Source organism: Ambystoma mexicanum, chromosome 8 (genome assembly GCF_040938575.1).
Source record: "Ambystoma mexicanum isolate Mex_15411 chromosome 8, UKY_AmexF1_1, whole genome shotgun sequence".
NCBI lineage: Eukaryota > Metazoa > Chordata > Amphibia > Caudata > Ambystomatidae > Ambystoma > Ambystoma mexicanum.
Window position 1 is genome coordinate 1,095,320,059 of NC_090929.1, and position 27,644 is coordinate 1,095,347,702.

Consider the following 27,644-nt stretch of genomic DNA (forward strand, 5'->3'; position numbering starts at 1 on the left):
TCGAGATCACCTCACGACGCAAGGCAATCATCCACTCTTGCCAAGAGTGCCTCGCTACACACATTAACAGAAGTTCGATCGTCGGGAGACGAAGACGACTTCCACCCCCAGGCCGCGCTCCAAGATACCGAGACCGCGGTTAACACCAGTGAGGCCCCACGCCCGAAGCACACAGATACCTCTCCAGACCCTCGGCGCCCGGCGTCGAAAATCTCTGGGGCCTCCAAGGGACAGGGAAAACATTTTTCCACGCACGGGGAGGGGGGGAAACAGCGGAAAGCACAGCCTTCCACCCCTGTAAAGCCATCCTCTCACCCTAGGCAGACAAGTAAACACAAGTCTACCCTTGAAAAGTCCCATAAATCATCTCCTGCTAAAGTAATACCCTGTTCCAGGGAATGGTCCAGTGAAGACATAGACAGGGTTATGTCTAGGATGTCTTCCTTGGCTGATTTTTATGATAAGAACCCAGAACACTTTCTTTCATATAACCCTCAAGGGGCCACACCCTCAGGCTCCTCCGATCCTATCCCGCTAAGTAAAAAGCCCCGGGTCGAAAGACCTGAACCCTTCGAGGTTCAGCCTTACTCCACTCCATATTCTACTCCACTCCCCAGTTACCGGGGACAAGTTTTCCCTGAAGAGGACCAGGAGTTTGAAATTATGGAAGAACAAACCGGGACAGATTACTATGCAGAGGATGAGGACCTGGAGGAGGGAGAAGATGAGCAGGAAATTTACAGAGTAGATTCCCCAGTACAAAGCGAAGCCCCAGTTACTGACTCTCCAGTTGATAACCAGCCCCTCCTCAACGAGGTTCTCGCTCGAGCAGCGGAACACTTCCACATCGACACCCACGGTGTACAGGAGGAAAGGGACTTCGCGGAGGAGTTTGTAGGAGAGAGAAGACCGGTCGCTCAGACCATCCCTATCCTCAAATCCATCCAACGAAGAATAGATCCTTCCCTGGTGAATCCTAACCTCACCAGAGCTGTCAACCCCAGAATTGAAAAGATTTTCCGGGCAGCCCAGTCTGACCCTCTGTATATAAGGGGACATCTTAAACCAGATTCCCTAGTGGTAACCAACACTAGAAAAAGGGCTGGCACGCCCTTATCTTCATCAGAAGCTCCTCCCGATAAGGAGAGCAAAAAACTTTACGGGTTTGGCAGAAAGGTAGCCTCAACGTCCGCCTACCAAGCAAGGATTGCGAATTCCACCACCCTGTTGGCTAGTTACAATTGCCATCAATGGGAAGAAGTCGCGGCGCTCATTGCCTCTGCTCCAGAACCGTTAAAGGGCCAGTTGGCTCGGATCTCAGCAGAGGGGAGAGCCGTGTCTGGTTGCATTTTAAAAGCAACTTTCGACGCCGCTGACAACGCAGGGAGATTGATAGCAGAAGGTACTGTTATCAAGAGACATGCGTGGTTACGACAGTCGGGATTCAAGACAGAAACCCAGGCTTCTTTAATAGACAAGCCAGTGGAACCCGACCTATTGTTTGGGAAAGCGGTCGAAGACGCACTTAAAAATGCCAAAGATGAATATGAGACTCTCAAATCCCTTGGCCAGCTTACCAACAAACCCCCTAACCAGAGGGGGAACAATAATTTTCGTCGCCCACGCGGCCAAAATTCACAAAGAGGCAACTATGCCCAGGGACAAGGTACACAATGGAATAACAACCAGCAGTCTACCCAGAGTTACGGCAGGGGTAACAAGAGAGGTCGTGGAAGAGGCAGAGGCAGCCCCAACAAGGGAGGTGGCACGCCTCCACCAAAACAGTGACGCTCAGTTCAGGGTCCCTTGCCACGCAACCCCAGTAGGGGGACGCATTTCCACCTTCACCCAGGCTTGGAAAGGGATCACCTCAGACAGATGGGTGCTGTCAACAGTATCCGCAGGATATTGTATAGAACTACTGCAGCGTCCCCGGAATCATCCTCCACGACAAAGAGTGCACTCCCTAGAGCATCAAAAGATCCTTCTCGAGGAGATCGCCATTCTGCTAGAAAAGGATAGAACTCGTCCCAGGACACCAGGTAAACAAGGGTATCTATTCAACTTACTTCCTTGTGCCAAAGAAAGATTTGACAATGCGCCCAGTATTGGACCTACGGCCTGCCAACAAGTATGTCAAGCCCCAAAAATTCCGTATGACCACGCTACAAGAGGTAATCCCCCTCCTAAAAAAGGGGGATTACATGGCAACCTTGGATATGAAAGATGCTTATTTTCATATTTCCATGCTCCCAGCGCACAGAAAGTACTTGCGCTTCAAGGTGGACAGTCGCCACTACCAATTCAAGGTACTGCCCTTCGGGATAGCTTCAGCACCAAGGGTATTCACCAAGGTACTGGCGGTGGCGGCTGCACACCTACGCAGGGAAGCAATCCCGGTGTACCCTTATCTGGACGACTGGCTCATAACGGGGGAAACCCCAGGAATTTGCAGGTCAAACATTCAAAGGACTATCGACCTCCTCCACGAATTAGGCTTCTCCATCAACGAGAAAAAGTCAAGTCTGGTGCCAAGCACCTCAAAACAGTTTCTAGGAGCTATCCTAGATACTCAGAAAGGATTGACCTTCCCTTCGGAAGAGAGAATTCGGAATATACTTCTGCAAATTCCGCATTATCAGTCAGGTCAACAGATAACAGTACGCAAAGCAATGCGGTTACTGGGCATGATGGCGTCATGCATTTACCTGGTCCCCCACGCGCGTCTGCGCATGCGTCCCATGCAGGAATGGTTGGCGAAACAGTGGTCTCAGGCAAGTGGTCAGTGGGACGATCTAGTGGTCGTTTCGCCAACACTAGTACAAAGCCTACTCTGGTGGACAAGAGAGAATCTCGCAAGGGGAAAACCCTTTTACGATCCAGAAGTACAGGCAGTGGTGACTACAGACGCATGCCTGACTGGGTGGGGAGCTCACCATCTCCACCACACAGCTCAGGGTCTCTGGTCTCACTCAGTAGCCAAGAACCACATCAATCTGCTAGAGCTTCTGGCAGTATTCCGAGCGCTAAGGGCGTTCGAGCCCCATCTACTGAACTTGTCGGTGCAGATCAGGACGGACAGCACGACAGCCATGTTCTATCTGAACAAACAAGGAGGGACTCGTTCGCCAAATCTGTCCAAGCTTGCCCAGAAAATATGGATATGGGCACTCAGACGGAACATCTTCCTGTCATCGCAACATGTTCCAGGGGAGCTCAATTCCCTAGCGGATGCTCTAAGCAGAGACTCCCTCCCAGAAGAACACGAATGGGTCCTTCACAGAGATGTAGTAGAAGATCTCTTCTCTCAGTGGGGTTTCCCCACTATAGACCTATTCGCCACAAGCGAAAACAAACAATGCCCAGGATTTGCATCCAGGTTCCCCCAACCGGACTCCCAAGGGAATGCCCTGTGGATGAACTGGTCAGGGATGTTTGCGTACGCTTTTCCACCAACTCCTCTCATCAGGAAGGTGGTGTACAAGATGAACAAGGAATCGATGACGCTCATCCTAGTTGCTCCCATGTGGGCGAGACAACCATGGTTTCCACACCTACGCAGGATGGCGGTGTGCGAACCCATCAGACTCCCAGCCTGGTACAACCTACTGTCCCAGCAGCAGGGTCAAACAGTGCATCAGGAACCCAACTCTATGAACCTAGCAGCATGGCTCCTGAAGTCATAGAGTTTGGACATCTCAAATTACCTCAGAGGTGTATGGACATTCTAAAGGAGTCCAGGAAACCAAATACAAGGCACTGTTACTTTGATAAGTGGAAAAGATTCGTTATCTGGTGCCAGAATAAACAAATCAACCCGGTTGATTGCACTCCTTCCAACGTTGTGACATACATGCTCCACCTGCTGGATGCAGGGTTGGTTTTTAACTCGCTGAAAGTACACCTGGCAGCCCTCTCGGCTTACACCACATCCCATAACAAGGTCTCGTGGTGGAAAGTACCAGTGGTTAAAGCCTTCATGGAAGGAGTAAAGAGACTTCACCCTCCTATTTCGAACCCACCGCCAAGATGGGACCTCAACGTGGTGCTAGCTAAGCTCATGGGACCCCCATTCGAACCCATGCATAAAAGTAGTCTCAAACACCTGACTTATAAAACGACCTTCTTAGTAGCCATTACCTCCATAAGAAGGGTCAGTGAAATTCAGGCTCTGTCAGTGCAGGATCCTTTCTTTACTATCCACAAGGACAAACTGGTTTTACGCACACACCCTAGGTTCTCACCTAAATTCATATCCAAGTTCCATGTAAACCAGTCCATCGAGCTTCCGACTTTCTTCCAGAACCCGCAAAGCTCGGCTGAGGTGAAACTACACACCCTAGATGTGCGTAGGGCGGTCCTATACTATGTAAATAAAACCAGACCGCTAAGGAAAACAGATCAACTGTTTGTCTCCGTAGCTACAGGCAGAGAGGGGGATCGCGTCTCTAAGGGCGCTATCTCGAAGTGGATTATCAACTGTATACAGCTGTGTTACTCTCTTTCTAAAAAGACTCTGCCTTTTACGCCAAGGGCCCACTCTACTAGAGGCATTGGTGCCACTCTGGCTTTCATTGCAAATGTTCCCCTCGACACCATTTGCAAAGCGGCTACTTGGAGCTCTATTCACACTTTTACTCAGCATTACTGCATTGACACTCATTCCAAGACAGATACACAAGTGGGACAAGCGGTTCTAAGACACCTGTTTGCTCATGACCCTTCTCACATCCCACCTCCTTCTTCTGGTACTGCTCGCTAATCTATGCACAGCATGTGATCTAAGCAGATTCCACAAGCCTCAGAAGGGATACATTACTCACCGTAATCGTATTTCTGATGCTTGTATCTGCTTAGATTCACATGCGACCCACCCTTCCTCCCCTCCGAGAGAAGGCGCATGATTGCTTGTAGTCTTACCTTTCTGTCTATCTGCTTGGATTATCTGTACTCACGCTACTCCTCATGCTTCCTCATGTCAGAAAAAATACAATCTGAGGATCCTACACGCGTGAGGGATCTTGGGTACAGTGGACGTCACACTAGGGATAGTATTACTGGCACGCCTGTGTCGACGCCCATTTTCGACTTCGAAAAACAAACTGTAATACTCCGCAGCTTCCACTAGATGTCGGCCTATGCACAGCATGTGAACTAAGCAGATACAAGCATCAGAAATACGATTACGGTGAGTAATGTATCCCATATATATATATATATATATATATATATATATATATATATATGTGCATGGGGTAAAGTTAATAAAATATGTATCGGGGTAAGGTGAGGGGTGTGGGGGTCTCCCCTGCATATATATGTGGACAAATAGGGAAAAAAAGAAAATTCGGGCTTTTGGGACTCAGGCTTTTTTTCTTCATTGTTTTCACACAGATCTCTTCCACGCAGGGGTCACCACATTTTAGGCCTCATTACACGGATGGCGGTAACCATGGCGTTAGTAGCGCCATGGTTGCTGCCGGTATTTTACTGATTACGACCTTGGTGAATGGGGGAATTACCGCTCCATTCCAAAGTTGGCGGGGCAGTAATTCCCCATTCTCCAAGGCCCTTCCCCATTCCCATTGAGCCCCCATAGGGCTCAATGGGAATGGGGAAGGAGCAAATAACGGTACCGCTATTAGCGGTACCGTTATTTGCCCTGAAGTCCCTCAGCAGGTCCTAACCTTAACGTGTGGTCTGGCCACACGTTAAGGACGGAACCCACTGAGGGACCTCGTTGTATGGCGCTAAGGGATTACCGGCACCGGTGCCCTTACCGGTGCCGGTAATCCCTTAGCGCCATCGTGTAATGAGGCCCTTTGTGTCAGGTGATAATGAAGACATAACTTTTGAAGTAGCAAGTACAAATCTGCCACTCACTCGTGTTATGTTATGTTTGTCAGTGTTGTCGAGTGTTGCAAAGGCATTTCTTTCTAGGCAAGGCATTTTGACCGCATACCTGATGAATAGCTTTTTTGTAAGATACTTTTAAAAATGCACGAGAGACCAGAAATGATCCTTCAACTTGTTCAACACCTTCTTACATTAAAACAGAAATAATTGATATGCACTTTTGTTATTTGCCAAGTTGAAAGCATAAGAATAATAAAAAGTAGACATAACTGAAACATGTTGACAAAGAATGAGCCCGTGTGCGCATTTTCTGCGATGTGTAAACAGACATGCGGCCTCATTACGAGGTAGGAGGTAGCCATGGTGCTATTAGCACCATGGCTACCCCGTTATCGCACTCCGGGTCCGGGTTCCCGAAATAGGGACTTACCAGATCATTCCAACCTTGGAGGACCCGGTAAATCCCCATTCCGGGAACCATTCCCCATTCCCGTTCGAGCCCCCATAGGGCTCAATGGGAATGGGGATGGAGCTAATAACGGTACTGCAATTTGCGGAACCGTTATTAGCTCTGAAGTCCCTTAACGGGTCCCTTCCATAACGCCTGGTAAAACCAGGCGTTATGGAAGGGACCAGCTAAGGGACCTCGGAATAGGGTTGTAAGGGATTACCGGCACCGGTCTCCTTACCGGTGCCTGTAATCCCTTACCACCTACCTCGTAATGAGGCCCATGATCTGTAATTAGAAGAAAAACTATTTAGGATGTTTCATTTACACTTTCATCATCTCATGGTCACCAGTACGCCTTCAAGTTCAGAACTGCCAATATCCACGGCGTGGTGATATCAAATTATAAATGAAATAAAACCAAAAATGGGCAGGCCAGCAGTCAGATTAACCACGTTTCTGAGGTTGAAAGGGTAGATCACATTTCGTCCCTTTATGCACAAGACAACAAATTATATGTGTCGTTCTTGGAAAAGAAAGAGGCTAATGTTAATACCTGGCAGTTGGAAGTCGACGCGGGCCTAATAAACATAGTCATTCGTAACAACAGTGATTCATGGATTTCAGGTCCCTGCTGTCTTTCTAAGAAACTATTTTAAAAGGATCATGTTAAGTGGTCTGCAGTTGTGTCTATTCTTTTTAAGAAAATCGCCTGGGAGCACACATCCCTAAATCCTGGTATAATACTTATGCCATACCAATTTTAAGAGGGGTGCAACGACTGACTCCAAGAATTACCACCCTATTACAATCTTGGATGCGAAAGGGAAGGTCTTTGCATCCCTCGCATTAAGGCACTTGGGAAGTCGGGCTATTGAAGCTGGTAAACAAATAAAATGGCAGACTGGCTTCAAAAAATCACACAGCACCAATATTAACAGGCTTATGATAAGGTGTCTTCAGGGAGTAGCTTGGTCCGATAAATATGACTCTGTCTACGCCCCCTCAATAGATCTGTCAGCAGCATTTGACAGAGTCGATCAGAACGTTTTGTGATCTAAACTGTCTTGTTGGAAAATCCCAGAAGACCTCTTAACATTGCTCATCAACCTTAACAAAAATAGATCCATATAGATCAAATTGGACCAATTTGGTCAACTTTCTAGGAAGATAGAGGCTCATTCTGGATTGAGGCTGGGGTGTATATTAGCTCCCTTCCTCTTTAATCTATACGTCTATGATGTGGATGAGTATTTGGAACCTGCCTCATTTGCTTCTCCAAAGATTGGCCAATTGGGACTAATTTGGATGGCTTATACGGACGATTTCCGTTTGGTCGATCGTACACCCATTGGTCTCCTGTGGTTATTAAGTGCCTTTTCCAATTTGCCAGGACTAATTCTCAGGCCGTTAATGCAAAGAAAACCAAAGTTATTGAGTTTACTAGAAAAAAGGAAACTATCTACTTTTGTCGGGTGGATGGTGAATGAAAAGTTAAAAGCAGTTGAGAACTTAGTGTATTTGGGGTTTGCCATTTGTAGTAGACCTCATAAGGTCTTTATGGAAAGACAATGTAATTAAAGAGATCTTCTTTTACTAAATCAAATGACTAAAGTTAATCAGAAATATGGCAGATTTGCTATAAAGCCAGCTAGGATTTTCTGAGGGGAAAGTAGTCCCTAAATTGCAATATGGGTCGGAAGTACTTCGTCCAGATGTCTTGGACCTTTTTAACAAAATTGAGGCCCTTACTTGATGGAGTTTTCTGAGAGACCCCTTTGCAGTGCCTGCATGGCCGTCCACTTCGAATTGGGGTTTGGGTCCCTACAGGTTGGAGTAAAGTGGAGGCTGCTGACACTGTTTGGCCGTATTTTAAATCCTACGGCAAATACGGTCTATGAAGATCTGCGTGGGGTCTTGGAGAGTAAATCAAACAGTACTTTGAGAAATATTGAAGAGGCAACCGTGACGGAAATTGGCAAAGTCAAAATGGACCTGGTGAATTCCTCTGCTTTAGTAAAAGACTCATTATACTCCTTGGATTGGAGCCAGACTATTAATAAACTCCACGAGTACTCCTCTATGCAAAATCTAAAAGGGGGGCATAAGCAAATCGGGATTATGGCCCTTTATTTGAGTGAATTCCCGAATCGGTTTTGTAGAGAAGATTTTAGTAGATTTAGATGGAATTTATTGCACACAGGGGACATTTTATTGCGTCATTCTAAGTTCATTGATGAAGATGCTTCATGTCGCTTTTGCGAAACTTTAAAAAATGTGTTGGTTTATTGAACAGTTTTAAAAGCACTACGCGCTTTATTGTTTGCCAGTGTTGTGAAAGAAGTTAACTTTGTGGACGGTGAATCCTTCTGGTTAAACTCTCTAGGGGGGAAAGGCCCCTTCAACGTGCATAGCAGGAACTGGCTTTTTAAGATGCTTACACATGCGCACTGAAGGACATTTTAACTGCTGCTGTTGTAAAGGTTTACATGCACTTTGCACTTTATTCCTTTCGCTTCAATTGTGAAAGGCGTCAGTGGCCTGTGAAGGTCACATTGTCTAGGAGGCAATTTCCCTTTTCATGCGTAGCAGGGATAAGACGTTTACATTTGCGCTTGGAAGGAAATGTCCGTTACTGCTGCCATGGTACATGTTTTACTGTATTTGTAGAGTTATACCACTGGATTTGATGGCGCTTTTTCCTCTTCTTTTAATAGTAATGTCATTGGGGAAAAGGAAATATGTAATTTGATTTCTTTTTTATTAGTATTTGTAGTTTCTGTATTATACTTAGGAGTGATTAATGATATTGGCCCTCATTACGACCCTGGCGGAGATCGTGGTGCAAAATGCACCATGGAGCACGGCGGAAAGCTGCCGATACCGCCATGGGGGTTGGCGGATTTACCACCCCATTCCGACCTTGGCGGGGCGGTAAATCCCCAATCCCCATTTTACCCTTCCCCATTCCCATTTTTGCCCCATAGGGTATAATGGGAGTGGGGAAGGAGTTAATTACGCCACCGTAAATTACGGTGGCGTAATTAACGACGAGGTCCCGTAGCGCCATGGATTTTTCCGCCCGGAAAAACCGGGCGGAAAACTCACCATGGCGCTACGGGATCTCGTAGTAGGGCGGACGGGTCCGCCGCGAATACCGCTGGCGTAGACCCACTCCGCCAGGGTCGTAATGAGGGCCATTGTATTATGTTTTTAACATACACTTTCATTTATTATATTTATTAATTTATTTATTTATTGTTATAGTTGTATTTAGTTCCTAGAAACCTCTACAACTGTTACAATAATTTTTCATAAGATTCACATTTTAAATTAATGCAATACAAAACAAATATATACATTTCAATAATGTTATATATAGTTAATTAAATAAATAAATAGACTTTAATGTCTTTTGTAAAGGTTGAAGTTTCTTGGACCATATACAAATGAAATAAACAAATACAAAGTTATCAAAATTGAAAGTCACTCTTCCTCGTGTAGCCATGTTATGTAGCATGCAACATAAAGCCATAAATACAGCGTGCTTTTCCCGGCGCATGTAATCTAGGCAACTTTTAGCCGGTTCCTGGCTGCTCACGGCATATACGGTATACTCTGGTCTGTTCTGCTTTCTGCTGCAAATGTTTTATCCTCGCTGTAAATATGTTTATAATGTGTGGTACCTAACACTGTAACTTTTAACTGCCTTCTAAACATGCGCCCAGATGCCCCCAGGCAGGGTGCGCATTGCAAATAAATAAACTAACCTAAAATTGGAGTCACCAGCCGCCGTGCCAGAGGATTGCCACTGTCGCCTCGATGTTTAAGCAGATACAAGAATGAGCTCGACCACAAAGGGTCGAAAAACACACAACCTGCAGTCGGTCTCAAAAACAAGACTGCACATTTATTTCATTTGTATTTTAATTGTATTGCTTATAGGGCAAGCCTCGATCAAGAGCAGCGGAGAGCTTTGCAAGAGGAGGGTGCCAGCATTGGCCTGGCCATTTATGTAGTGGGAGAGAGGGATTTGAATGTCTTCGGCAGGCATTGTGCAAAGAGCCTTAATGTTAATGTTGGACATTTGCATGAAAAGCTGCACGGTGGGTCTAACTTTAACAGAAGTATGTTGACCAGTTTGCAGTGCAGCTTTCTTTGATATAATGTACAGTTGCGGCTTGAGTAGTATTTATCTACACACATAGAAACACATGTATGTTTACAGTTCCAACCCAGTAATCAAGCTAGCCACATAATTCTGGGGCACTGGTACTGCACCCAGAGCCTTTCTCGTTAAGTGTCATGATACTGAACACCCACTGGGATAGGCCACTGCCCCAGCACACGCATTTCACTGGAGCCGCAGTGACTTACATCACCATGCACTTACGCGCTTACCAAGTAGCCAGCTTTTTTAATGCAGAAAAATACTCATGGCATAGTGGGAGTTTATGATATGTCATTTATAACGCGCCTGTACACAAGTGTTTCTAGGCGTGACAAGATAAAGGAGGAGATAGAGGGAGGGCAAGACAAACGATTTTACTAGGCCTTGCGCCATTACTTCTTCATATTATGAAGATATCCCGAGCGGACCACAGAACGTTTGCACTGCAATGAGTAATGATAGAATCAGCCATGCAGGTCATTTGGACATTATGGGGTAAGTCAGTTTCCATGCACCTTGGCCTGTGGTGGCACTAGGCGTGCATGCATATCACCTAGAACTCAAACTACACAAGAGAATGAAGCGATAGACCGGAGGGTGGAGTTCACCATAATAAGCTCTCGTGCAGACATTGGACAGGCAATGAACATTGGATCTGCTCAAACAATGCTGCCGAGACCTGCTGTAGGTCCGAACAAAAAGCTGACTGCAGCATGTCTCATGCCATCGCAACAGTCCCCTGAAACGACCAAGAAGTGCAGAAGGGCAATGCTGGCAGGGGGTTGACTAATGGGGGTATGTCCGTGGACATGGTACTTCTAGGTTCCAAATCCTGCTTGATGGTGTTCTTAAAGGAATAGTGCGCTCAAAAATATTATTGTCCTAAGGGTTCGGGCATGTGTTTTTTTAAGCATACGTTGATCGATCGTACAAACATTTCCTACGCACCATACCATAGTTTTCCTCACTTTTACACATGCAAAATCAGGCAGCATGGCGCAGCCATCTTCTGCTAATCTTATCCTTTGCCATTATGGTATGTATTCCCGTCTACTCTATATGCCGTCAGTGTCTGCTCCTTGGTAATGGCAAATACATGCACTCGACTCCTATAAAAGCTGGCTTTGTGCCTTTTTCTGCGCGCAGCTGGATCCTCCGGGGAACGGCTGGAACTGGATCTGCGCTCTTCCCCCACCTGTAAATCACACAAATGAGGATTGCACATGGGTGCTATTGTGACGTGTGCCATTATTCTCTTTAGTTTCCCTGAAAGAAATGAATTGATGCGCACCTCAAACAGACAATCTGCACAGTCGCAACCTGCAGGATGTTACTGATCGCATTAACATGTTCAAAACATCCGAAAGAGCCTTCAAAATATCTTGCAAAACCTGACCGCATGGCAGCCACCCCTGAAGCCAGTAATTAGGCAAGCTGAGGGAAACCTCCAGGGAAAAACAAGATGGATGCCCGGGCTTGTTTCCCACTAACGATACACATGGTGAGAATCCTTTAATGACACTTCCAGAAGGCTACAAAATTATGAAGAATAATGCCAATACAGTTGCTTTATTTCCTCACTATATCCAATGACTACATGAACACTGCATATAATACAGAATAGGGCGTTCTCCACTAAAGAGGGAAGTTGGTGTAAAACATATTGAAAAACATCAGAGTCTTCACCGGGAAAATATTACTTCTTCAACCATACATTGATCATTACAAAAGAGAACAGGGTGCTTGCAGTGAGACACCCACTAAGAGAAAAATAAACAGTTGTCCACAAGCTTAAGCACTCCTGCCCCTTGCACACTTCATTTGATTGTGATCCAAACAACATTTAAGACCAACTAAGTATTTTTTCTTTTGAAAAAATTTTTTTACTCAATGGTTGCTGTATTAACAATCTCGACTGTTTATGTGAATTTTTTTTGCACTAAAATAGTGCATTATACAAAATTAATTTTTCAACATTGATAGATTAAACATGACAGTAATTGGGATTCTTAAATCTGCATTCCATGAATCATGTGCTCTGCTCTACGCGTTTCGGGAATTATTTTCCATTCCTCAGGAGTTCCCTTCCTCAGGAGCAATTATTCGTATTTTTCATGTCTCAAATTTGCTCTGATCTAAAAAAAACTGAAAATAAAGAGTATACCTATTTATGGCATGGCCACAGGCCCCAGAACACAAAACCCACACCATCTAGTGGCAATCACTTGACTCACGTATGTCCCTTTGCGACCTATAAACACAGGGGCCCTGGCTGGACTCAGTTCTGGTGCCTTCGGTGCCAGGCTCATATAGAGATGTGAGCAGGAACACTTTATTTCAGCGCAGGAGTGCTTTTACTTTATTTCAGTGCAGAAGTGCTTTTATTTTACAAGAACTTTCCAGGAGCTGAAAGCCTTTATTCCAGAGAATATCCTCATGTTTGGACTCATCAGGTGTGGCTCCCTAGGACTGGTCTTCATGTGCTGACTCATTGGGCATGTCAGGCTGAGGCAGGCAGGCTTAACCTGGTGGGTGTGGCTTCAGAAGCTCAGCTATATAAGCTGCTCCATCCTTAAGGCCGGTGCTTCGCGTTACTGTGCACTCGCATGCAACGTCACGCTCACCGCCGCTTGGACCAGTTTACTTACATTTGAAACCAGGCGTTCTCCTGCATACTCACCTCCAGGAAACCGGTGCTTCATCTCTTCATCTGCAGACTCATTTCCTGACATCCAGTGATCTTGATCCCGATGTCGCAGCACCGCACTCCGCATCCACGAACTCAGACCCTGTGAAGAAGAAGAAAGACAAGGTTAGAACATCTGGCCTAAGGCCGCACCGCATTTGAACCCTGCATGCCCCTAGTTAACAACTTACCATCTACTGTACCACTGCAGCTTCATTCCTCATTCCCTCTGGCTGTCGCCTCGAGCTCCGCAGCTTCTGCCGGGCCGGCAACATCACCTGCAAGGGAAGAAAGCAAAAGAGCAAACATTAAAAGTGGAATGGACAGCAATACAAGACAACAAACTTTACAATACAACAAAAAACAGACGAGGAAAGACAAAGGCAAACAAGAACACTTACCTGAAGTATAGTGGCTTAGTCGCAGCAGGACTGGACTACCACGTGCAAGGGACCAGCGAAGGAACTCGCTCCAGATCATACAAGCACCCCTGCCAGAAGCAGCAGGATGGAGTGCTCGCCAAAACTAATGAACAGGTGAGCTTTCCAGGGACAGCGCATCCCACAGGTACCACGGTTTGGGAGAAGTGGTCTGGAAGGGGATCAGGCGCACAAGCTGGCATACTCACGCCCCCTATTCTCCACGCAGGAGCAGTCCCCAGCAGCATCACCTATAACCACCAGTCACCACACAAGCGCAGAGGGTGAAGTCGGACCCGAGCGACCTCACCCCCGGGAGGGCTGCAACCGTGCCCCAAAGCCTCCGCAGAGACCAGGTGAGCGTAACAATTTAGTCAAGTAATCTATGCAAAAACCATTCTTAATATGTACAACATAAATAAATATCTATCATGATCTTTTTTCATAATATTCACCTGGTGTCAGTCTGCCAACATTAGCATAGAATTACAAACATATGCCACGTTTCGGTGGTAATACATGCAGTAATTCCGCCTTCATCAGGGCCAGTTGCAAAAACCTGTCAAATGGAAATATAAATTAATGTGTATTGTCATACTGTGTTGGTAACCTAAGCAAAAGACCACTGGCGTGCCTGAAAAGCTTACCCTTAACTCCATGCCCTCAAATCTCAACATTGGGAACGGACATGGTGAGTACATGAATGTAGATTGGTCCAATTTGTGGGCGCTGCCCGGGTGGGGGGTGGTAAAACAGAAGCAAGACAAAACAAGCAATTTAGAGCACCAGTTATTGGTGACACTACTGGAAAACACGTGTGGTAAGATGAAAAAAGGTGATCTGTTTCCTAAATTTGAGACTCAACATATCCAATCTTATTATAACCCATTTAAGGAGAATATCAAGTCACAGAAGTGATACATCGACAACGTGTTTTTTATTTGGAATGGCCCTGAGGAAGCCCTCAAACGATTCAAGGACTGACTAAATGGATGTGATGCCACCATCCAGTTCAGGATGGAATGCAATCGTCAAGAAATTCATTTCCTGGACCTCATCACCATACACCGACAAGGTGTACTCAAATGCATTGATAACATAATTGTCTAAGTGTTTTTTCGTATTGTATGGTTGACTAGTGGGTTACTCTCTGGAAGCACCCTGTTCTCTGTTGTAATGATCAATGTTTGATTGAAGAAGTAATATTTTGTGGAGGAAGACTCTTGTGTTTTTCTACATGGACGCTGCATCAATGGGCCCATAGTACCATAAATGTAATGCATACTGGTACTCATTTTGAAGAGGCATGCTGCCATGTTTCGTATTATAGTTATCAATGGTCTTGGTTTTCAGTACCCGGCTGCAACTGAGTTCCAGGGTACATATGAAATGTCTTTCATTGAACGCTTAGGTATAGTTTGTGTTCTACTGATATTCAAAACATAACACAAAATATGAAAGAACAGTATTTAATTCAGCAACACTTATAATATCTGTGTCATCTAGGGCCTAGGGCAAGGAGGAGGCTAGCGGCAATGTTTTGTACCTGTTGATGCAGAGCTCCCAGGTATAGGGCGTTGGCAATGTCAAAGCGTGAAAGGATGATAGCCACCACAGCGGAAACTCTGTGAGGGAAGGTCAGGTAGGGAAATGAGCGACGGATAATGCAAATGTGTAAGTAGCCGCTTTTTGTCACAGAGTTGATGTTATGTGAGAGGGTCAGGTCCGCGTCCATGATGCATCCAAGCTTTTTCATTGTACTGTCCTTTGCCTATCTCCTTCTCGCCCTTTTAACTACAAACCCCACCACATCCTTTGTTTGTCTTGTATGTAAATGCTGTTTGGATCTAAACACCACAAGACTGTGATTGATTTTGATTGTACCATTGATGTGGTCAGTTTCTTAGTGGTGAGTTTTTGAGTCTTATCGATTAATCGTTCCTTTTCATGCACTAAACAGCTTTGCATCTTTTATAGAGCTCTAGAAAATCTTGTTGGCTGCATGCATTCACACTACTTCTGTACTTAAGTGAACGAGTGGTAATCCTATTGAAGACAGAGGTCCAAATGTGGCCCTCATGATCCCTACCCGTCTCGCAGCCTGAATACAAAGAAATGACAGATGCACATCATTCTTAGGTCCTTCATCACCATTGTCGATGATTTGGAGATGTGAGAAACGTTGCTTTCTTAGCCAACCATTCAAACCATACCCGGCTGACGATATGGAGGAGATGGAGTTGTCATCAATTGAACAAGTCGAGTGACTATAACTCGAGAAGTCAATGACATCATCATTGACATCATGTCATAGGTGCACATAGACATGAAGTACATAGGCATCCATGCACGAAGCTACGCGAACATACATTAGTTTATTATATGTTGTCAGAAACCTGAAAGTGTCACCCTGACTAGTCCCTGGGGATCTGTCATCCAGGTGGCCAGAACACGGCCATCACTATGGGATCCAGTTCCTGGGGGTGGACCACTGCAGGAGGATCACCTGGATGAGGGGTCCTCAGGGAGTGGAAGTTGGACACCGATTGGGTGAGACACGGTACCCCCTTCCCTATAGCACCTTTCCCCCTTCTCCTACTCTGTAGAATATGCAGAAATTCTACCCCCCTTTCTTTTCCGACACAACCACTTTCCTACACTGTGACAGAAAATGGACTGACACCTGAGCCGTTTATCTGACATGTACCAACAGAAGGGTTAGGCAAAGTCAGGCAATTGACAATAACTACAGACCTGATGGCCCTTTCCCTTCCCCACAGGGATAAAAGGTGGAGCACGAAAGCACACTTCGAGCAGGGCAGACCATACGACGAGGCACCTGTTCCAACACAGCAATTCAAGAGGAGGGAAAAGGCAGCAAGAACCGAAAGGACATCCAGGAGGGATATGCCCATGTCCTTATCGACCCAGACCTGTGAAGCCTCCGAGAAGGAATTACAAGGCTGGGAACAACAGCCAGCGTGTGGCATACCAGGTGTAAACGGTGCACAGATCCCTCCTACACTGATAACCAAGGCAGGGAGGAATGCTTGCTACCGTGGTACCGCCGTTGACTCCAGAGACAAGAAAAACCAAACGGTTCATCACAGCCGCTGAGTCGGAGGGAGAATCGATAGTGAACAGAACTGTGATTGAGCGAAGGTTGCAAGTAGCAACATATTGTGAATTAAGGAATAAAAGACTTGAGGCCTCATTACGACCTCAGCGGTAGCCATGCCGCTATTGGCGGCATGGCTGCCGCCGAAATCGCGTCCAGGTCTGGGTTCCCAGAATGGGAAATTACCGGGCCATTCCTAGCTTGGAGGGCCCAGTAATTCCTACCTCCAGGAACCCAGGCCCGGACCGTCCCCATTCCCATTTCAGCCCCTACAGGGCTGAATGGGAATGGGAGAGGGAGCAAACAACGGGCCAATTACAAGTGGACTGTTGTTTGCTCCCTCTTCCCCTCGCAGGACCAGGTAACGACGCCTGGTTTTACCAGGCATCCTTACCGGGTCCCACGAGGGGATCTCATAATGTGGCAGAACGGGTTTAATAGGTCCGCCTCCTTTTGCGGAGCCCATTCACCCGTTCCGCCAGGGTCGTAATGAGGCCTTTGGTGTGTTATAGACCTGTTTTGAAACCTCAAGGGGAAACCAGGGGCAGAGTGGTCCGGTACCACGTGGGAGCTCATTCAAAAGACTCTGACCGGTCCCCCTTCTTGTTGAAACTACTGATCCAGAAAGCCCTAGGAGGGCCGACGCATGTGGTCAACATGGTCATACAAGGGTCGAGTAAAACCCCTTGGACACTCCAAAGTCTTAGACCTGTAACCAAGAGACGAGCAAAGGGGAATAAATCCTGCATTGTATAAAGCAAGACGAACTGTACCAGTGGTAAATTTGAACCCAACAGAAGGATGCATGCTGAACAGGGTAAGATACAGTAACCCTGTTAACATTGTGATGACAAGAGTGAACCCGGCTGAGGGATGTCCGCAATAAAATACTGTTTAAAAAAAATGGAAACCTGTGAATCGACAAGTGGAAAAGTTTGAGAAAAGGCCATAGTGAACCCGGTGGAGGGAGGCCAACATTACAGAAGGATCTGAACCGGGAAGAGGGGGATCCCAGGGTGAAATGTCATCACCCACGTGCATAGGCCATAGTGAACCCAAGAGGGGGAGGCTAACATTACAGAAGGATCTGAACCCAGAAGAGGGGATCCTAGTGTGAAGAGTCATCACCCAACATGCATACAAAAAGGAACTTTGTTTTATTCTTTTTGGATACATTAGGCCCTCAGAGGAAAGCGACCTTTGCAGAAAGAGACTTAACCACCCAAGGTTCTGATATCACAGAAAGGCACTGTATCCTCATATTTGTTGAAGGAACCTTTTGTTTTGTTATTTTTGATACATCAGGCCCACTGGGCAAGAGGCTTTGTGTGAAAGAGACTTGACCACCGAGGATCCTGATATCGCTGAGAAGAACAATAGCCTTGTGCTGGGGAAGCCCAGTTTTGTGCTGTGCTTAAGATGCTCACCTTGTCCTGTGCAAAAAAACAAGGGGAAGCAAGACCCCGGCTATAACATCCTGACATATGATTTGTGAACATTATCCCACACTCTTTTGTAAATGTTTTGTAACTTTATCGTAAGAGCTGGCGTAAGGATTGGCAGTAGTTTTCTTTTAGTATAGGCCCTTTTAATTTTGACAAGATGCCACTAGGACTGCCTTATTATTATTTGATGGTGGTAGCTTGCTCCCATCTTAGATTTTGGTTTAGATTAGGTGTTTTTCTCACTCATTTATACAGTTTAATAAACACCCTTGAACTGTGATCTAGTGCTAGACTTATTTGATTTTGAAATACAATCCATATTCATGCAATGTATAAAGTGCATAGTGCCTGTGCAAATTAATTCTTAATAAGACCCATTGCCGAAAATGGTTGGCTGCAAAGTGCTATCATCAAGTTGCAAAACATCAGAGGCATATTTCTTAGGTTTACAAAAGAATGCGAAAATATTTATATTGGAACTACTAATACGCACACTAATGTTTGAATAAAAGGGTAATGGTAAAAGATTCCTTTGATTAATTAAAACCATATTGAATCAATGTGTAGAGAAGCTTAAGTGCATAGTGCATTATGCATACAAAATATCTAGCTGCCACAATTATTAGTGCTTCTCTATCACAATTGTTCCTAAAACTCTGTTGTATAGGGAGAAGGGCTCAAAGATTGTTGATTCTCAACCTTTGCATTTCGGACTTTGCATGTAAAATGTATTTTTTTGACGATAAAATCCACGTACAGTATATTAAACAAGTAAAAAAGACTTTCTTAAGATATTGTTTCAAATGTGTTTCTTTTCTTGAAGCCCAGCTTTTAAGACATTCTAAATTTGGCCTTTTTTGTAAAGACAACATTTCTAAAATTCACAGAGTTTAAGCAATTCATGTTCCTAGGAAGGTATATAACTCTACATCTAAATTATGTCTTTTGGGCTTCTTGGTTGCAAAATCCAAAATAAACTTAGTCTCCATCTGACGAAGTTCTAATTCTCGGTTACCCCCTTGTGGATTCTCTTTCACATGATGTATTCTGAAAAACCTGAAACATTCCAGCTTACTTTGGTGTACTTCTCTAAAGTGTACTGACATTCTTTATGGCTCGAACTGTAGAATTCTTAATTTTAGTTGACCTATGGTACTTCCCACGTACCAAAGGTCACATGAACAGGATAATACATATACAACAAACTCAGTATTACACTTCTACATTGTGGCCCAATTTGGGGTGTACAAAATTGATCTTATTTAAAGCGTGTTGACATGCTTTACACTTTGTACATTTATAAAAGCCTGTATTTTTCCTCCCTAGCCATGAGGAGATGCCAGAATTTTCCATTTTGGGGGGGCAAGAAACTACGAACAAATAGGTCTTTGATGGAGGTTGATTTTCTAAAGGTTATGTTTGCTCGTTCCTCAAGGTTTGGCTGCAGAGCTTCATCTGACTTTGAGACATGCCAGTGTTTGTGCAGTATTTTTCTTATTATACTGGCTTGAGTACCGTATGTGAGAATTAACCTTATTTCATCTGTTTTTGTTTCTTCTTCAGATGTTCGATTGGTCAATAATAAGGCAGTTCGGTCTAGATTGCGTGCTTTGGAGTAGGCTCTTTCTATAATTGCTTTCAGATATCTTTGATTAGCAAAATTATTAGCTGTAATTTTACATTCTCTATCGAAGCACTCTAGTTCACTGCAGTTATGCCGAATTCTAACAAATTCTCCATACTGTATACTCCATTTTAATAGAGTCGAATGATTGCTGCTAGCAAACAGGGGCATGTCTGAACTAGTGGGTTTCCGATGAAGTTCTGTACTAATTTCTTTTTGGTTTGTTTTAACCAGTACATCAAGGACGATTAGTGACTCTCGAATATGTGTCTCGGTGAATTTTAAATTCAAATTATTAGTATTCAGAATTTCTACAAAGTAGAGCCACTCCTTTTCTTTGCCATTCCAGTGGATAAACAGATCATCAATGAACCGTAGCCAAAGGACTACTTGATTGGTATGCTGGCTGTTGGCTTCTGTCCATACAAAGAATTTTTCCCACCAGCCCATTGTTAAATTATCGTATGACGGAGCAAAGCTCGTGCCCATCGCTGTACCTCTCAACTGATTATAGTAAACATTGTCGAATAAGAAGACATTATTGCATAAACATAGATCTATCATTTCCATGATCATTTCACCATGGGTACGGTAATTTAGTGATCTACTGTCTAAAAAGTGTTTGCACGCTCTGTCTCCCATCCCGATGCTCGATGGAGGTATAAAGAGATACCACATCTAGTGTTGCAAACATAAAGGGGGTAATTCATAGAATTTAGCGCACAAGTGGCGCACGCGGCTGGCGCACAGTGTGCGCGTGCGAATCCCTGCGCCAGCCGCGTGCGCTAAAACCCATTTCCGCGCACAGCGTATTCATGGATTCCAGCTACCAAAACCAGCCGTGGCGCACAGTGGCGCAGCGACCCTGCAGCAGCGCCAGTTACGCCCCCAAGAACGCCTCACATGCAGGGAAAAGACATCAAAATCCCCAATCCAGCGCAAAGGGCTGCGCTAACACTGTACCAGCACGGCAAGCGGGCTACGTGTATCACTGGGGTGCGCGGGAAGTACCTCACGTCATTTCAGCTGGGTACGTGTATTTCAGGGGTGCGCTGGAAGTTCCACACGCGATTCCATCAGGGTACGTGTACATCAGGGGTGCGCGGGAAGTTTCACATGTGAATTCAGCAGGGTACGTGTATATCAGGGGTGCGCGGGAAGTTCCACACGCGAATGTCCTGGCTACGTGTATTTCGGGGTGCGCGGGAAGTTTCACATGCGAGATCAGGTGGGTACGTGTATTCCAGGGGTGTGCTGGAAGTTCCACACGCGAATGTCCTGGCTACGTGTATCTTGGGGTGCGCGGGAAGTTTCACACGCGATATCACCAGGGTACATGTATATCAGGGGTGCGCGGGAAGTTCCACACGCGAATGTCCTGGCTACATGTATTTCGGGGTGCGCGGGAAGTTTCACATGCAAGATCAGCAGGGTACGTGTATTCCAGGGGTGCGCTGGAAGTTCCACACGCGAATGTCCTGGCTACGTGTATCTTGGGGTGCGCGGGAAGTTTCACACGCGATATCAGCAGGGTATGTGTATATCAGGGTTACGCGGGAAGTTCCACACGCGAATGTCCTGGCTACGTGTATTTCAGGGTGCGTGGGAAGTTTCACACGCAACATCAGCAGGGTACGTGTATTCCAGGGGTGCGCGGGAAGTATCACACGCGATTCCATCAGGGTACGTGTATTCCAGGGGTGCGCAGGAAGTATCACACGCAAAAACAGCAGGGTACGTGTATTCCAGGGGTGCACGGGAAGTATCACATGCAAAATTAGCAGGGTACATGTATTTCAGGGGTGCGCGGAAAGTATCACACGCGATTCCATCAGGGTACGTGTATTACAGGGGTGCGCGGGGAGCACCACACGTGAATTGCACGTGTGGGTCCTCCCAGGTGTTCCCTCTACACCCTCCACGGCCCCTGCAGGTGGCCCACACCACAGGGGCCTACCCTGCACATGTCCTGCAGGCACCCCATCCACCATGGCCATGCCCCCCAGCCAACCCACATGTCACCTTGCACTACTGCCCACCAACGCATGTCCCCCTGCACCCCCAGCCACCAGGGGCAGCCTCCACCAGGCCCCCACTCATGTCCCCTATCACCCCCACCCCCCAGCAGTGCAGGGGCAGCCTCCACCAGGCCCCCACTCATGTCCCCTATCACCCCCACCCCCCAGCAGTGCAGGGGCAGCCTCCACCAGGCCCCCACTCATGTCCCCTATCACCCCCACCCCCCAGCCACCAGGGGCAGCCTCCACCAGGCCCCCACCCATGTCTCCCACCACCCCCACCCCCCAGCAGTGCAGGGGCAGCCTCCACCAGGCCCCCACCCATGGCTCCCACCACCCCCACCCCCCAGCAGTGCAGGGGCAGCCTCCACCAGGCCCCCACTCATGTCCCCTATCACCCCCCAGCCACCAGAGGCAGCCTCCACCAGGCCCCCACCCATGTCTCCCACCACCCCCACCCCCGAGCAGTGCAGGGGCAGCCTCCACCAGGCCCCCACCATTGTCTCCCACCACCCCCCAGCAGTGCAGGGGCAGCCTCCACCAGGCCCCCACCCATGTCCCCCACCACCCCCACCCCCCAGCAGTGCAGGGGCATCCTCCACCAGGCCCCCACTCATGTCCCCTATCACCCCCACCCCCCAGCCACCGGGGGCAGCCTCCACCAGGCCCCCACTCATGTCTCCCACCACCCCAACCCCCAGCAGTACAGGGGCAGCCTCCACCAGGCCCCCACTCATGTCCCCTATCACCCCCACCCCCCTGCCACCAGGGGCAGCCTCCACCAGGCCCCCACCCATGTGTCCCACCACCCCCACCCCCCAGCAGTGCAGGGGCAGCCTCCACCAGGCCCCCACCCATGTCTCCCACCACCCCCACCCCGCAGCAGTGCAGGGGCAGCCTCCAACAGTCCCCCACCCATGTCTCCCACCACCCCCACCCCCCAGCAGTGCAGGGGCAGCCTCCACCAGGCCCCCACCCATGTCTCCCACCCCCCCCCCCCACCCTCCAGCAGTGCAGGGGCAGCCTCCACCAGGCCCTCACTCATGTCCCCTATCACCCCCACCCCCCAGCCACCAGGGGCAGCCTCCACCAGGCCCCCACCCATGTCTCCCACCACCCCCACCCCCCAGCAGTGCAGGGGCAGCCTCCACCAGGCCCCCACCCATGTCTCCCACCACCCCCATCCCCCAGCAGTGCAGGGGCAGCCTCCACCAGGCCTCCACTCATGTCCCCTATCACCCCCACCCCCCAGCCACCAGGGGCAGCCTCCACCAGGCCCCCACCCATGTCTCCCACCACCCCATCCCCCAGCAGTGCAGGGGCAGCCTCCACCAGGTCCCCACCCATGTCTCCCACCACCCCCACCCCCCAGCAGTGCAGGGGCAGCCTCCACCAGGCCCCCACTCATGTCCCCTATTACCCCCACCCCCCAGCAGTGCAGGGGCAGCCTCAACCAGGCCCCCACTCATGTCCCCTATCTCCCTCACCCCCCAGCCACCAGGGGCAGCCTCCACCAGGCCCCTACCCATGTCTCCCACCACCCCCACCCCCCAGCAGTGCAGGGGCAGCCTCCACCAGGCCCCCACTCATGTCTCCCACCACCCCACCCCCCAGCAGTGCAGGGGCAGCCTCCACCAGGCCCCCACTCATGTCCCCTATCACCCCCACCAGTGCAGGGGCAGCCTCCACCAGGCCCCCACTCATGTCCCCTATTACCCCCACACCTCAGCAGTGCAGGGGCAGCCTCCACCAGGCCCCCACCCATGTCTCCCACCACCCCCACCCCCAGCAGTGCAGGGGAAGCCTCCACCAGGCCCCCACTCATGTCCCCTATCACCCCCACCCCCAGCCACCAGGGGCAGCCTCCACCAGGCCCCCACCCATGTCTCCCACCACCCCCAACCCCCAGCAGTGCAGGGGCAGCCTCCACCAGGCCCCCACTCATGTCTCCCACCACCCCCACCCCCAGCAGTGCAGGGGCAGCCTCCACCAGGCCCCCACCCATGTCTCCCACCACCCCCACCCCCCAGCAGTGCAGGGGCAGCCTCCACCAGGCCCCCACTCATGTCCCCTATCACCCCCACCCCCCAGCCACTATGGGCAGCCTCCACCAGGCCCCCACACATGTCTCCCACCACCCCACCCCCCAGCAGTGCAGGGGCAGCCTCCACCAGGCCCCCACCCATGTCTCCCACCACCCCCACCCCCCAGCAGTGCAGGGGCAGCCTCCACCAGGCCCCCACTCATGTCCCCTATCACCTCCACCCCCCAGCAGTGCAGGGGCAGCCTCCACCAGGCCCCCACTCATGTCCCCTATCACCCCCACCCCCCAGCCACCAGGGGCAGCCTCCACCAGGCCCCCACCCATGTCTCCCACCACCCCCACCCCCTGGCAGTGCAGGGGCAGCCTCCACCAGGCCCCCACTCATGTCCAACTCATGTTCCCCTGCACCCCCACCCCCCAGCACTGTGGGGCATCTGCCAGCAGGCCCCAACTCATGTTCCCCAGCCAACATGTCATCACAATCTAGATCCCTGGTCCCTATGCTCAGCCTCCAAATTCAAAACACCCACCCGAATATTGCATCCACCCACTTAGAAATGGCAATAACATGATAGAACACCAATTGCAAGTTTGGAAACAAACACATGTCCCTCACATACACCCAATGGGTGTCAGTGAATCTCAAAACCCATATCATGATATGCATGAAACCAATGAGATGATACTACACATTGAAGTTTGATCAAAAAATTTGTATTAAAGGAAACATAAATTGAATCAAAAATAAACAAACAGAAATGGGAATGTAAAAAAATGAAAAGAAGCATGTCCGTGAAAAAAAGCAAAACCAAAAATCATAATCCAAAGGAATGGTGTCCAAAGTCACAGTCCACAAAAGAAAATCCAATGGAAAATTATAATTGAAAGCCATTGCTCCATGGGTAAATTGTAAAAGAAAAAGAAAATCCAACAGGGAACTATGTACAGATGAACAAGTCAGGGTCCATTATCCCAACAAAAGAAATGAAACCTATCTAACAACACTAACTAATAAAGAAAAAACTATATACAAAAATGTGGCCCATTGTCCAAAAGGTCCAAAAAAAAATCAAAAACAAAGGAAACCTAACACTTAACTACATAACTATGTACAAGGGCAGCAGGCTAGTCTGACGGCTCACTTTTGGATGTCCCGGGCCAGGGCATCATCAAACTCCTGCTCAATGTCCCGGAGGCGGTCCTCCTCCATGGCCCTGAGGGTCCGCAGGGCCGTCGACGTGTCCACCTCCAACCCCCTGCGGATTGCCTCGAGGCACTCGGCCCGCCTCAGGGCCCTCCGCATGGAGTTCTCCGCCCTGACCATCGTGAGCCGTGCCTCTTCCGCCTGCTGCCGCTCCGCATCTATTGCGTGGCCCAACCGCTGCCACACGGAAGACACTCTCTGTCCTGGGTCCTCCTGCCCTCCGGCCGATGCCTGCCCCTCCGATGTTGAAGGCCCCGAGCCTTCATGGCTCCCACCACGTTGCTGCTGCTGCTGTGCCTCTGCCCGTGCACTGCCTCCTGCTGCCTGCACATCCTCCGCTGGCTGGGGTGCAGTCGTTGATGTGGGCACCCCTGCTGGACGTCCGACTCCCGACTGTGACAGGGATGCCTCCTCCACCAGCCTGGCCGCACCGTCAGAGGCAGCTCCACAGGGCACCCAGGTGACTGATGGGTGGGAAGATGGCACGGAGGACAACTGGCGCATAGGGGGTTCAGTTGAGGAGGGGGTCGCAGCAAGCCCCATGAAACGGAGGAATCCGGCCTGGGTGACCTGTCCCAGTAGGCCGATGCGGTCAGCGAGCCATTCGAGATGACGTGCAGTCTCCTCATGAAAAGACTGCAGGTCACCTCGCATGGCCCGTTGACGCAACGCCACACCAGTCAGGACAAGCTCAACCCGGACCCGGATAGCCACGTCTGCAGGCAGAGGAAGGCCAGTTGTCGTGAGCTCATCCCCTGCCTGAAAACGGGTCTGGAAGTAGGCATCCCTGCTGGTGCAAGATGATGCAGGGACAGGATCAGGGACAGGATTGCACACAGGCACCTCCACGGCGGCCTGTGCTGCCTCCTGTCCCTGGTCCTGCACTGCACCACTAGCACCAGTGGGATCCCCACCTCCAGACCCCGTCTCTGTTGTGGACAGCCTCCTTCTCCACCAAACCCCCCACCAACCTGGATGACTCCGTGCCATCTTCCCCTGTTGGGCCCTGTGGGGTCCCAGCTGCCCCTTCTGCTGCAGAGGAGTCCAAATCCAACCTCTGCCTCTTGGACCTCCCCCCGGCAGCTGCGGCCTGGGACGCGGCACCGGACTCCTCACTTCCCGACGAGATCACAACATGGGAGGGGAGCCGGGCCTTGCGTCTCCGGCTGGCGGTGGGATCCCCGCCGCTGTGCTCCACAGCACCTTCTCCGCCCTCTTCATCAGTTGATGCTGCAGACAGGGAGAAATAAAACACAGGCATCAGGGCACTGTACAATGGACACATACACACATGACAGTTGTACATGAGTGGCATTGGCAAACCTCAGACATACCATCACAATCCCCAACACATATGTCATTTCAACTCGCACACATGAGCCATACCACAGCCATATCGCAACTGCCAGCACCATCCATACACATACAACAGCATGAGCAGGCAAAGCTGAGCCAGACATCACATGCAACACAGGAAGTTCACTACACATGTACACACACCACCACACTTGCATGCATGTGTAAACCTCTGCCAAGTGTCGCAGTGTTCAGATGGGCATCCATGTCACATCTGCCAATCAGGCTTCCACATCCTGCTGTCACATGCATCCATGTTGCATCACTGTTGCACCCTTGTCAAATACACACAAATGCACATGTACACAGTGCTGATACATGCAGCTGAAAACAACATACATGTGTGACATCACGAACATGTCTACTTACATACACATTCATCCAAACATGTGTGCCCACACAACTGCATTTGGAATGCAAGCCTACACACACAAGCAGCATCCATGTCTCACACATTACAGCCCTCGCATGTGTTAGCCTCACGGCCCTGTACACCCCCGCCCATACTCGACCCCATACAAACAGATGTGCAACCTGCACACTACTGAAACATCACCACACGCACAGCTCATAATCATGATGCATGTACACTTACCGCTCGACTGCAGACGGGTCTGCCTCTCAAGGACCTGGATGTCGAGCGCTGGGGACATGCGTTCCAGGACCCTCATCTGATCTTCCGACAAGGGGCCCTGTCGCCCCTTAGCATCCGCTGCCTTCAAGAGGCGCCGGGCCTTGTTCAGGGTCCTGGACCTGAAGTCCTCCCAGCGCTTCTTGTCATGTTGTAAGTCGCTGACTGCCACCCCCTCCGCGTTGATGGCAGTCACGATGTCAGTCCAGATCCGAGTCCGTCCTTCCTTGTCGGCGCGGGAACTTCTGAAGAGGGCATCATACTGCCCCAGGACTTGCTCCACCAGGACACCAACTTCCCTGGCACTGAAGCTGGTGCCCCTCTGCCTGTCTGGCCGGGGGTTGTCAGTGGTGCCAGATGTTGTAGTGCCCGACATGACAACCCCAGAGGCAGGAGTGGGTGGGCAACTGGGTCCTGGGGCTGGGCTGTGGAGTGATGGAATCCCAGTCGGGAGTCTTCGGTTCCAGCAGGGGTGGTCACAGCAACAGCACCCCTGGCTGATGTGCAGGCAGCAAATGGCAGGGCACGTGGGCAGCAGGCAGTCAGGCAGCAGCAGATGGCAGGTGGGAGCGTGCTTGGGGCTCTGGGGGGCAGTAATTCGGCCTTCTGGGCAGGAGCGTGGTC